Raw genomic sequence first — 12,621 nt, 5'->3', positions numbered from 1 at the left:
TTGAGCACGGGACAGTAGGTCCTCGTGTTCCTGTTGCTCTCTGGCCAAGCCCGGAGAGACCACCCCTCCCCTGGACTTGCTCTCGCTTACACACACACTCCGCCAAACCGGGCGCCACGGCCAGCTCGCCAGGCGGCGAGCGTTCTCTTGGGTGAAATCGATTTGTGGTTCAGGCTGACCCACTGGGATGGCATTGCCTCCCCTTTTCTCTAGTTGAGCTCAAGCTGATTTGTGGATTTCCCTTTACAGTAAGGAAACACAACTGTGTTTATGGGAGAAACCCAGAAATCGTTCAGAACAGGATGAAACCCTCAGCTCACGAGCGGGGGCAGTTTCTCCAGTTCACATTCAGTGGCTGTGGCTTTGGAGAAGGTGGGATATTTGTCCACCACCTCCCATAAATCGTTCATCGTTCACTTGCCGTTAGAAGTGCATTATAGCATGGAAACGCACCTCTGAAGGGTCTACACGGTATCAGAGGTAGAGTTAATCGCTGCAGAGCTAAAAACGGGTGTGCTTCCAGAACTGTGTGTTAAACAGGGCAAGATGTTGAAATCCCTTAGAACTCCCTGTTTCAGAAACAGACTTAGCCTCACATATTGGAAAACACGGTTGGGAATTCTGCTTACTTGTAGGGAAGAATATATTTCCAAGTTGAGGAAAGAGAGAAGGATCCTAGCTGTTCTCTTCAAAACACGAGATGAGTGTGATTGAATGCATGTGTTTCCCTGGGCGTCTGGATAAAGTTTCAGGTGGGCATCCTCTGAGCAACACTTAAGAATTTTTATTTCGACTCTGGAATCCTTCCTGGCCATTTAAGCTGTAAATCAACTTTCTTCCTTTCTTTCCCCCGTCCTCCCCAACATAGTTTAGAAAACTGAATCTTTTCTAAATGAATTTTTTTTTCCTGAATAACTAGCATCATAGGGTGGAGATGGTGGGACGAAAATCGTGGTAAAAATGAGATGTACCTTTTTGCAAATACCCCTTCAATAGCCATGGGCGGGGGCTGGGAGCCCGCTCCTGCAGCTCTGCGATACTGCATTAGGGTTATTATCTGTTACACTGGTGAAGCCACAGATGATTTGGCGACTCACAGACCGACATGGCTGTTGCTTTACATGCTGACCTCCGCACACGTTTCTTTCTTATTTCCAAAGGGGCGCTGGTTGGATTTTTCTGTTGTCTCTCCCTGTAGATTGTGGTTTTGTCTCATGTGTGGATTTTCTTTTTAAGTCTTATCATAAAATTTATTTGACTTTTTTTTTTTTTAATCAGTGTGTGACAGGAGGAAAGTCAGACGATATTTCCCAGGCCCTGTGTCTTCCCCTTCACAGTCAAACATTCTTTCTTTGCAACCAACTAATTTGCATGGCGATGACATTTGTTGCTTCAGTAATTTCATCTGATAATGGCTGGGCTTGCAAAGCGGATCTGAAAACATATTCCTTAATTATGTGTTGCTAAGCAACGGGAGGGTTTGGTCATAATCACAGAAAGATTATCTCCACACTGAAGTCCCGGAAAGGTTTTGCTTAAGGAGGACCTGTTAAATTGCCTTCTTTTCTTCTCTTTTTCTGTTTATTTTGCACTGCCTTCTAACAAAAACAGTCGCTGTTATTTGGGTACGGGGGTGAGGGATCTTATTTAAGTTGTTTGGAGTGTGATTGTTAACACACGGTTTTGCAGACCGAGGGATATTGATTTTTGTTTCATTTGCATGGCAGCAAGCCAGTGCCAAGAAGTCTGCAGTCGGAAGTCTGCCAGCAAAAAAATTTCTCTGTCAGATGATCTGTCCCGTAGCAGTGGTTCCTCTCATTCCTTCTCGAACGTTCAGTGTGTCATCATAGCCCTCCCCCGAAAGCAGTGTGTCAGTGACCGGGGTAGGAGCTTGGCTTCCCCGGGAGCTTTGAGCCTGGATACATGGCATTTTGTGTGGCAGATTTCATGAAGTCAATAGCCAGATTGGGATCTGTCGGAACCTACAGTCCATAACATTCACGGTTAAGGGAACCACTGCAGACCTCGGGTCTAGAAACCTGAAGCTCACAGGGGCAGCCCTACCGCTGTGGCTGCTGAGCTGAAACGGGAAACTGCGATCTTTAAATCCAGGTCGAGCCGCCTTGGACATTTGCGGCACAACCAGCATGAATAAATCTTCATTCTGGTTTACGCTTAACTCACGTGTTTCCCTCTGATCTGGAGGGGCAGGGGATGCCAGGAGTTGGGCTTATCTCCTCTCTCCCTTTGGAGTGGTGAGCTGAGTGTTTGCAGTGGGTGGGTTGTTTGTTTTTAAGTGCTTGGTTTTATTTTTATATGCTTTGGGTATTTTAATTTTTTCATCTTTTGTACATTTTTAAAAGTGACTTTCCGTTTACAGTTATTACAAAATATTGGCTATATTCCCTGTGTTGTACAACACATCCTGGAGTAGATATTTTAATTTATGTTTGCTTTTCTCGGTCCATGAACTACCTGCTTCATCTTGGTTGGCTTTGTTGCTGTAAATACCAGGCTCCTGTTTGCTAGTCCATGGGCCGGGCAGTGGAGGGTGACCAGGTGAGGACGGGCCCCAGGGCAGCCCCCAGCCCCCGTGATGCGGGATGAGTGGGGCCGCACGTCAGACCCACGGGAGTATCGGTACCCAGTGGACCTGCTGTCGTTTACACACTGACCTGCTCGACTGGGGCACAAGCTGCGGAACCTTCTGGCAGCGGCTCTAACCCAGCGATGCCCCCTCCCCCCCCCCCCCCCCCGCCATGTCACATGGTGTCGACCTCGGCCAAGGATTTGCCGTCGCCCGAGTGCCCCCATGCCGGGTGCAGCCGGGTGCATCGCGTGAACAGCAGTGCTGCAGCCATCTTCACGGTTTTGTCCTCCACGAATACAGCGCCACACACGGGCTGCAGGCGCCTCAGAGCTTCCAACGTGAGAGATGCAGCCCCAGCCCGCTCTCTTTCTGGCCCTTTTCAGTTTCCCTCCAGGCATTTTTCTCGATTAAGTGCATCCGTGACCCCCATCTAGTTGCCGGGGGCACTGCCCAAAGACCCTTCAGGACAGGACAGGACAGGGGTGTCTGCAGCCCATTTATACTGGGGGTGTGGGAGAGAGGCTGGTGGTGTCACAGTGTTATCTGTCACCAGAGCTGGTCACTTGCGTGGCAGTGTTGGATGTGATACTGATATCTTGGCACTGGTTTCCAGCACCGTGGGAGTGCATGCCGGGTCTCCTGGGTAGGAAGTCCCATCAGAATCAGAACGGAGGATTGTTCCTGTCAGGCCCACGCATGCCTGGTGATTCCGCCCGTGTCCTTGCCTTTGGTTTTGAAGGTCCCTCTGCAATGAAGATCTGTGCTGGGGAATGGGGTCCAGACGATTCACTGGTTCTGAGGGTCATGACCCTCAAACCATCAGCCTGGAGGAGGCCACCATGAGGCCCCAAAGACACCCTCCCGCCAAGCCACCTGATCACACCCATTCCCCACCCCCAAAGCAGAGCCCGCCCAAGAAGGGTGGGCTCAGCCAGACCCCCCTGCCTGTCAGTATGTGGGGACCGTGCCCCTGAGCTGGCCCTGCAGAGCAACGGGATGGTGACACCAGCTCTTCCGTTGTCAGGATCCTGCAGCCTGCCCAGGGAGATGTGTAAAGGAAGTAGACCTCTCCCGGGCTGCGGTCCAGGGCAGGGTTCCTGAGCACAGACCCCTGGGGGCTGATCCCCTCAGCACTGCTCCAGCCCCTGCCGTGTTCTGGGCTTGGGGTCAGATGTTTGGTGCTCACAAGTGGATGCACCCCAGCCTGGGCTTCAGGTGCATCCCCCCACCCTCCGCCCAGTTAATACATAAAAGAACAGTTACTGCAGTGTGAAACAAGGGCCAGGATAGGGACACACGTGGGGAGCCTGCAGCACTCGGGGAAGCATCCCCGAGGAGCGTGAGCGCACTGGCAGGGGAGACTGAGGGCAGAGCTCAAACTCCAGGATGACCGTCAAACTGCAAGCGTTGTGGTGGGGCTAAGGGAGAGGACGCTGCCCAAACCAGCCCGAGGGTGGTTGTACGTGTAGGTGTAGCCCGAGAGGGCTGTCGCGGTCCTGGCTGTTGCCCAGTGACTCCCTGGAACGGGCTTTCTTGAAGAGTGATGTACCTCCACGGTCAGGAAATCCTAGCCACGTGGAGCTGGCAGGGAACTCGTCCAGGGTCACCCAGCAGGACTCGCCGCCTCCTCTGGCCAGGGCCCCTCTCCGCAGCAGTCTCCCTTCCAGATGGAGCCCGGGAAGGAGCCACGTACTTCCAAGGTGCTGACAGCTAGGCCATTCCAAGTAAAACACCTGAAATAAGTCCAAGGTCGATAAAATCGACAGGCTTCTGGTTTGCTTTTGCACTTGGAGGGTCTTTCGGGCTGGCCGCTGGGTGCGGGTTTAGAGTCCAAGGTCGCCCTTTGCTTGGTTCATGCTTCTTCCCTTCCTCACTTAGGGTGCCCCCCTTTGCTGGGCCAGCTTTGAAAGTGGTGCTTTTATCACTGTCATTGTTCCTTGGTTACTTCTCAGGACAGGAGGCAGGACTCTGGCTTTGGCGCACTCAGCTCAGAGACTCTGGGCTTATCCCACAGCGATCTGTCCCTCAAAGCAGCCTGCTCTGACCTTTTGGGTGTGGACTTGGTCCTTCTGTCCATGGAGGACAGCATCTAGGTAAGCTGTGGCCTGGTGGCCTGGAGGCGTCCCAGCTGCTATCTGTGCCAGGGCAGAGGGCCACGCTGCCAGGCCTGAGTCACAGAAAAGCTTAACGGGCCTTTCACAGAACTGGGTATCTGGCCCCTTCTGTCAATACGCCTCTTCTGTGGCACCCCACCCCTAACCCTGATGGCTCAGACCCCCTCGGCAGGGGTGTGTATCAGTGATCGTACAAGGAGTGTGATCTGTGGGGACTTGGGTTTGGACCCCAGTTCTCTGCCTAATAATCTGGGAATACCCCGTCCCTTATAGGTGAAATGGGCTCCTGGCCACTCGGAGGCTCTGAGGTCATTGTAGGTTTTCTGCCTAATGTGATGTGAGACGCAGAGAAGGTGGTTAATGAAGCTATTCCTTGCTGTGCTTTCCTGCGAGTTAGTTTAAAGGAACTGATCTGTGTTCTCTCAGAGGAAGATGGGGCTAAGACTGTTGCTGGACACCGGCCAGCTCTGCCCGAGCTCCTGTCACCAGACCCTCTTCATGTGGCCTGAGCGGCACAGGCCGGCCATGCCCTCTCATCTCTAGATGGGCGTTTGGTCTCCCAGTTTTACAGAGTGGCTCTGAGTAATAGAGAGCGGGGCCGCACTGGCCTCTGCCTTCAGGAAGTGGACTGTCGGATGTGACATTGGTCTCTAGGTAACAGTTCTGTGTATTAGTATCTCTTTCCAACCCCAAACTCCTCCAGGGATGATTGCCTCTCTGAAATGCTTAGGAGAGGTGGCAGTCTCGTCCACGGTGCCAGTTAGATTTTCCAGGGGACACAAGTGCCTGGGCCCGATGCACAGGTGGGGCGAGCCTCGGTGCATTTATCTGCCCAAGAAAAGGCAAAGGCAACAGACCCCCTCGCCACATTACTTCTTCACATGACCCTTGCCCTTGAGTGTCCAGTGTCCACTGGACACTGGGCTTCTCTAACTTACATTCTACTGGGTGGACCTGGGTGGGCCATGGGGCCCAGGAAGCAAAATCCGGAGTCCTCACTGGCTTTTGGCATCAGACACCTGATTGGCAAATATTTTCTCCCATTCTGCAGTTGTCTTTCTACTTTCTTGATATTGTCCTTGAAGCACGGAAGTTTTCATTATCATGAAGTCCAGTTTATTTTTTTTTCCCCGCTGGTTGCTGTGGTTTTGGTGTCGTCATCCAAGACCATGAAGATTTGTGCCTCAGTTTTCTTGCTAAGAGTTTTGTGTAGTGTTAGCTCTTACATTTAGGTTCTTTTGAACCATCCTGAGTCGACTTGAATCTGGAGTAAGGTAGGGGTCCCACCGCATTCTGCTGCCCACGGATACTCAGTTGTCCCAACACCGTTTTTAAAAGAGAAAAACCAACATGTACTAACATGGAAGATTCTCAGGTGTTTGGAACCTATTTCTTGTCGCTAAGGTTACACAAGGCAAGAATTCTGAAGCTATTTGATAGGCTCTTTACTAGTTAGTACGTGGGTTTTTTAAGTTTAGGAAAGGTAAATAATGCTTTAATCCGTAACTGGTTAGCCCTTGTTAGCAATATAGAAGCTAAATGCACTTAAGTTAATGTGCTGCTGGGTGCGTTTTACCCACCTCTGAGGCTGGCTTCCACAAAGGACTTTTTTAGTTGTTTTTCATGTAAAGGGGGGGAAAAACCCAAGACTGTGGACTTTTACTTGCTCCCTCCTGCTCAAGGAACAGGAAGGTACATGGCAGTTAAATTTAGCCAAACAGTGGTGCTCAGCATATGAATAAAACGCCCTTTGCCAAATTGTTAGGAGAGCATAAAATCAAACCTGTAAACACTCGTCCCCACTGAGAGGGTGGGTGGTTCCTGGGGATGCGATCTGAGTGCGGTTGAGAACTGATCCCAGGAAGAGTTTGCAAATGTGAGCGGAACAGCTTCTTGTTTAAACGTGGGAGAGCTGGGTGAGAAAACTCTGGTGCAGAGTTTGTACTAGTAAATGAGGTCTCTGGGCTGTGCTCCCGGGGACGGGAGGAGAGCCCGAACTCACTCTGATACCTGTGTTCCCAGCGCAGCTGTGTGCAGTGCTGGTGAGGCCGACGGGGAGCGAGCCCTCCCGATACTGGCTTGGTAGGAAAAGGTCGCCCCCCGCAGGGCTCAGAGGGAGCCCCTGGCCCCAAGTTGCTCCTGATACGCCTCTTGCTCTCTACCAGGACTGGGGCTGGAGAAGCCAGCCTTGAGTGCATCTAGGGCTTAACCAGCCCAATAAATAAGAGTAAATGTCACCATTCTGCAGCATTTGACCACAGTTATCTCATCTGAATTCCCAGGAAGACTGTAGGCATTTCCCCTTTCAAGATGAAAATTCTGAGGCTCAGAGAGGTTAGCACTCTTCCCCAGGTCACACAGCAGGACAGGGATTTGGGGCCAGCCTGTCTGACTCCAAACTTGTGCTTGGTCGCTGTGTCATGATGAACCACTAAGCACAGCACGTTAGGACAGCATGGGAAATTCAGCAGTGGTATGACGTCCGGGAAGGGTGGGAGACACCAGCCCATGCTGGAAACCAGGGTCCATGTCAGCAAGAGGAAGTGAAGAGGGTGATTCCAGAGTAGGAGTCCCAAGGTGCTCTGAGGCTCACTTCCCCAAGTGTGACATTGGGAAGATGGACCTACTTACCCCCTCAGAGAGCTCTGAGGACCACATCCCATGGGCTGGCCCAGGCTTTACACATGGGTAAGCTCAATGCTTGTGTGGCCCCAGGGGCACCTACTGGTGCTTGCCTGTCCCTAGCTGGTGCCCTGCAGGACTGCACTTGGATCCACGCTGTTCTGTTGCAGAGCCAAGCCCCTTTCCTCTGTATACTGTGCTGCCCTCTGGGAGAGTCAAGGAAATTAATTCTTCTGTGTGATTAAATGGAATGTAAAATGTTCTTTGGTCCTAAGAGGATTTAAGCCTGGCTGTCAGGAAGAGCTCTAACACACACAAGGGTAAAACTGAGTGGATGGAAAAATAAGAACAGGAAAAGATGAAGCTGGGTGGTAAGGCCAGAGCTCAGCACTCTCGGCAGTCCTGTGCACAAGGACAGGTGAGAATTTCACTCTGAGCTTCCTAGCAACCAAAGTAAAGAGGGAAATGAGATCTCTTGAAAGATTCACATTGCTCCTAAGATGGGACCAATGAGCCCTTTGCTCAAAAAAATCCTTTTTCTGAGCAATCATGAGCTGAATTTCTCCCGCCCTCAACAACATGTCCAAAGATTCAGCATCCACTGTAGATGTGCAGTGTTCCCTCCCCATCATGCCTCAGCCTACACCCTCCCATTCACAGGCTCTACTACCTTGTGACAACTTCCTGCATCTCATCTAAAAATTTTGTTAAATTTTTTACCAGGGCCTTATCCAGTCGAAGTTGATAAGCTCACGGGTGCAGGCTTGGGGCCTGGCTGGGCTTCTCCTGCAGCAGACAGCTGACTGCCTTTCCAGGGTGTCCGCTGCTTCCTTGGCCCAGCCCTCGATGGGCATTGCCAAGTCCACAGGGAAGTGGAGATTCTTCTCAGTTGAGGGGGCTCTGCCTGGGGAGCTGAATGCTCTCGCCAGCAGCCCAGCCTGAGCCGGTCCCTTCCCCCTCCATCTACGGTGCTTAAAGCTCACCTCTCAACCTAACCGGCTTTTCTGCTGGGGAGTTGTCTATTAAATGCTTTATATTTGAAGGAATAAATATGACTTCGTGATGGGTTCTAGTGTTTTCCTGTGTACTGGGCTTTGAGCCTGGATCGCTTTAGACATAAAGTTATAGAGGAAAAGAGCAGGGCGGGGACGTCCAACCAGCTGTTGCACTTGGGAGAATTAGCTTCCTGGCTGCTCTGGGGCCTAAGGGCAGCACGCTTGGCCTCTGGCCTGCCGGACAGCAAGCCTGTTAAAGGGTCCTTAAGAGTCACTTTCCTTTTGGGTTTTAGAGCCACAGGAAAAACTAAGTTATCTGAAAGCCTTGCGCTTCTTCCATCTCCATCCCGGCCTTGGTGGCTGCCATAGCTAAGAAGCAGGGCAGTATTTTGTTTTTATGGGCCCTTGGTCCAGGCAGTACAGTTAGAAAAATAAGCCTGAGTCTGCTAGGCTCTTCCAGTGGCCTTTAGGGAGAAGGGCATCTTGTCTGTTCCTTAGGGGCCCTGGTGGAGTCGGTCCATCTGATTCCAGGTGGCTAGCCAACCAGAGAGGCAGCAGCCCAGGAGGGCTTGGGGCGTGGAGCACGCGTAGGCCTACCTGCTCTCCTAGTGACGCGTGTGCTGTGGCCCCCTGTCGACCTTGGCCCGGCGAGCCTGGAGGGCCAGTGTTGTTCCACTGCTGCTTCCTGTGCTTTGGAAGGAAGGGCCCTTCCAGGCACCAAGAAGAGTGGGATGTCCTCGGCTTGGTTGGGACCCCCTCTAAGGGGTTCCCTGGCCCCAGTCTGTCCCGACAGTGCTGAAGCCCACCTGCTGGGTGCCAGGCCCCTCCAAATGCTCACCTGGAGATGGGTTGGGGCAGGTGACTTATGCTGTTAGTGGGTTGACTGCAGCCTCCACTGGTCCCACCAGCCCGGCATGAGCCCATCACAAGCAAGCTGGTGGCACCCAGGCCAGCGTGTGGGCTGCAGCACCTGCGCCTGCCAGACTCCTGGCATCCGTTTGTTCTTTTCTCATCTTTATTTCACTTTATTTGTCTTAAACGTCCCCTTCTGTTGTTGCCATGGACATTTTAGAACTTGAGAAATAACTCAAGTGAAATACCCAGTGGCCTCCGCTGGCAGTCCCCATGCCGTGGGCAAGGCCTTCCTGGAAGTCCCCGAGGCTCAGAGGCTCAGCCCATCCCTTCTCAGCCCCCGGCCAGGGGGAGACACCGGTCTGGGCTGCTCGGCTTCCCCAGCCAGTGTCGGGGCTCCAGGCAGGGCGCGGATTTCTGAACACCTCCCGCTTGGGGGAGGCTATGGGTGGAGAACAGACTTTGTGTGCCTCGCGTGTGGTCCTTGGAGTTGCTGCCGAGTTTGGCGTTGATAAGAGAACCAGTGATTGCTCCCCCATCCGGGACGATGCTCTCAGGGCGGCAAAGCACCGTCTCCTCTTCCGAGAGGAGACAGTGACCCAGCGGCGCCAGTATGGGTGGCTTTTCCTTTGGTTTTGGCCACACACTCACGAGGATGGTGTCCCACCGCGATGCCCTGGCATCCGGCACCATTAATGAGCTAATTGTTAAATGAATCTCTGCGCAGTAACGGAAGAAGGTGGCCGAGGAGGCTGTCTGGGCAGGGCTCTACGTGCAGGCCTAGCGAGATTGCCCAGCACTTGTGGCGAAGGGCGTGGACCGGGTTTTTCCCCAGGCTGATTGAAACCTCAAGGAAACAAACATGGTAACTCGCTACACACTGCGGGTGTTTTCTAGCAAGATGCTGCTGTGAGGAGCTCTGTCCTCCGACGAGGCCTGATGGCCCGACCGTCTCTGCAGTTACTGTTTAGAAGGGACAGACCGTGTCCTCCCTCCATCTAAGGTGGTGACTGGGTTTGAGAGGCCCACGACACCGAACAGCTGTGGGTCACCTGGGCCCCGGCTCTGTCTTGTCCACATGGCCCAGAGCTGGTCAAAGCTCAGTCCTCTGAGCTCATCCAGCCCCGAGGCCCTGAGGCTCCAGTGCCTCAGCAAGCCCTGCCTGGCCAGAGGCCACCTCCGGGTTGCTCCTCGTAAGGACGGTCCTGGAAGGCACATGGAGTCCTGGCTTAATCCTTTTAGGGGCAGAGCAGAGGTCAAGGGCCAAGCTGACATCTTCTGGACCAGGTTTCTTATCAGCCGGGCCCCTGGGTGTAGCTGGGTCTTAGGACTTTACAAAGTGAGTATGTGTCCCCGAGAGTGGCTGGGGGGAGGGGCTGTGTGCTCATGGGTCACTTTCCCCCTGTGGGGGCTTTGACTTGCCTGGATGTAGCCTTCCCGTCTCCATGGTTCTGAGGGCTCCAGGGGCAAGCAGCAGACCAGAGGGACTTGGGGTGGGCCCTGGGCACGTCTCAGCTTGGGAGGAATGAATGGAGGGTGGAGGGGCTTTGTCTCTTCCCTGGTGCCACGGGATTACATTGCATGGCGGTTACCACCCCAGTGATTGACCCTTAAGGCCTCAAAATCCAGAGTGGCCCCCAAGGGAAGGTCCATCTCTACCACGAGAGACAGCAAACGATGGTTCTTGATTCATGATTTATGAATTCCCAGCCGATCATCTGTAATTGGTAGGCAAGCCAGTGCTGGGGTCAGAGGGGGCACCTGAAGACCTGCCTCAGCCTACTGAGGTGAGAGCACCTGTCTGTCATCACAGTGGGTGGGTCCCAGGGCCGGGCAGGTGGCATCTGTCGCTCTGTCAGTGTCAGGTGTGTGCAGTTGGATCCCCAGGGAGATGTAGGAGTGACGTGTGATCGTCCGCGGTGAGCCCTGGGGTTGAGGCTGAGCCGCTGGTGTGAGACGGACCTGGCCTACCACGTGGTCACTCTATGACCTTGGATGAGCTTCTCTCACCTCACAGTCTCTGCTTCCTCGTTGGCAATACAGCAATAGCTCTCAAGGAGTTTATCTAACACAGGGTTTGAATAAGTACAAGAGAAGCACCCAGTGCAGCAGCCCTTCTAAACAGGCGAGAACCCACGGGACTGGCTTTATCTCTTCGTCCTGGTGCCCCGTGGACAGTGTCCTCATACCTGCTTGCCGTCTCCCAGCTACCCAAACCTTGGGTTGCCTGCGTGGGCGGGTTTGGGGGTGTGTAGGTGATTTTATTGATGCAATGAAAGATTGCAAGTCAATTAAGGAAAAATGTCTGAGGGCAGCGGTGCCAGCTGCGTGACTTACTACTTTACAACTTGAGGCTGGTCTCAGGTGTTTCCCAGCTCCCAGGCACGTCCCTGTTCATTCTGGTCTGATTACTGTGGTGGAGGGACCCCTGGGCTGCAGAGAGCTGTTTTAATCTACAGGTGACGCTGAGCCCCGGGGGGGGGGGGGGGGCGGGGTCTCTCCAGCGAGCTCCAGAGCAGCTCAGGACTTGGAAAGCCGCCCTAGAGTTCAGAATCTCAGGGTTCTTGGCTCGTAAGCTGGGACCAGAGTGGAGCCGCCACCACGGGGGAAGGGCAGGCCCTGGATGCCCACCTCACGGCCAGTCTCCGCCTCCTGCTGTGGCGCTGGTGGCCAGTGGCTGGGGGTAAAGGTGGGCCCTGACCAAGGAGCAGTGGGTGAGCTTGGCTGGCTGAGCCCTATTTTCGGGTCAGTGCCCTTGAGGAACACTGAGACACACAACGTTGAGGATCCTGTCAGCGAGTGGCCTGGGAGCCCCCTTTTGCCCTTGAGAAGTTCATGGCCTATTAGCTGTGGTCTAGGGCGAGGTCCTGAGGCTCCTCTCTTGGACAGGCTCGGAGGAGCTGCCATAAGGAAGGAGGGCCTGGGGAAGGCACAGGCCACTGGGGTGCCTTCTGACTCCTGGCAGTCCCGGTGGAGACAGGGCAGTCCCGTAAGAGAATGAGCGCCAGGGGATTCCATCGGAGCTGTTTGTTGGAAAGGAGGTGCAGAGCATGTGTGCTTCCGGCCAGAAGGGGCAGCCAAGGTTGTCCCCCGCCCCAGGCATAAGCTAGCGGTCACTTGCCCCTCCAGGGACTGTCCCCCTGTGTTGAGAAGCATGCAGAGGTGTGGCCTCACCTGGACGGGAAGCCAGTGGGCCCTCGCACCTGGGGATCTGCTGTTCCCCAAGCCCAGAGCCTCCAGCCCTTGCACCCAGGCCACGTCCCTTTATCCCTCCTCTGGTTCTGCAGGGCCACCCATGTGCGGCTGGGCCTTTGAGGGAAAGCAGACCACATATCACGTTTCCCCCAAAGTAGAAGCAGGGCCGAGCGTCCTCAGCTGCTTTGAAATGTGTTCCTTGGCGGCTTATTTGCTTTTCGGTGACGCCCTGCATGGTTCTTTCTGGCCCGGT

The 12,621-nt window shown here is 53.8% G+C and overlaps 1 protein-coding gene across 6 annotated transcripts in view; it reads left to right on the top strand.

The window, feature by feature from the left end:
* The window catches only part of CTBP2 (C-terminal binding protein 2), a 162,414-nt gene that overhangs the window by 124,028 nt on the left and 25,765 nt on the right, over positions 1 to 12,621 (top strand). The window lies entirely within an intron of this gene.

The sequence above is a fragment of the Delphinapterus leucas genome, chromosome 16 (assembly GCF_059928025.1).
Source record: "Delphinapterus leucas isolate spDelLeu-1000000601 "Yukka" chromosome 16, BTC_Dleu_Yukka2, whole genome shotgun sequence".
Taxonomy (NCBI): Eukaryota; Metazoa; Chordata; class Mammalia; order Artiodactyla; family Monodontidae; genus Delphinapterus; species Delphinapterus leucas.
This window is presented reverse-complemented; position numbering and strand designations above follow the sequence as displayed.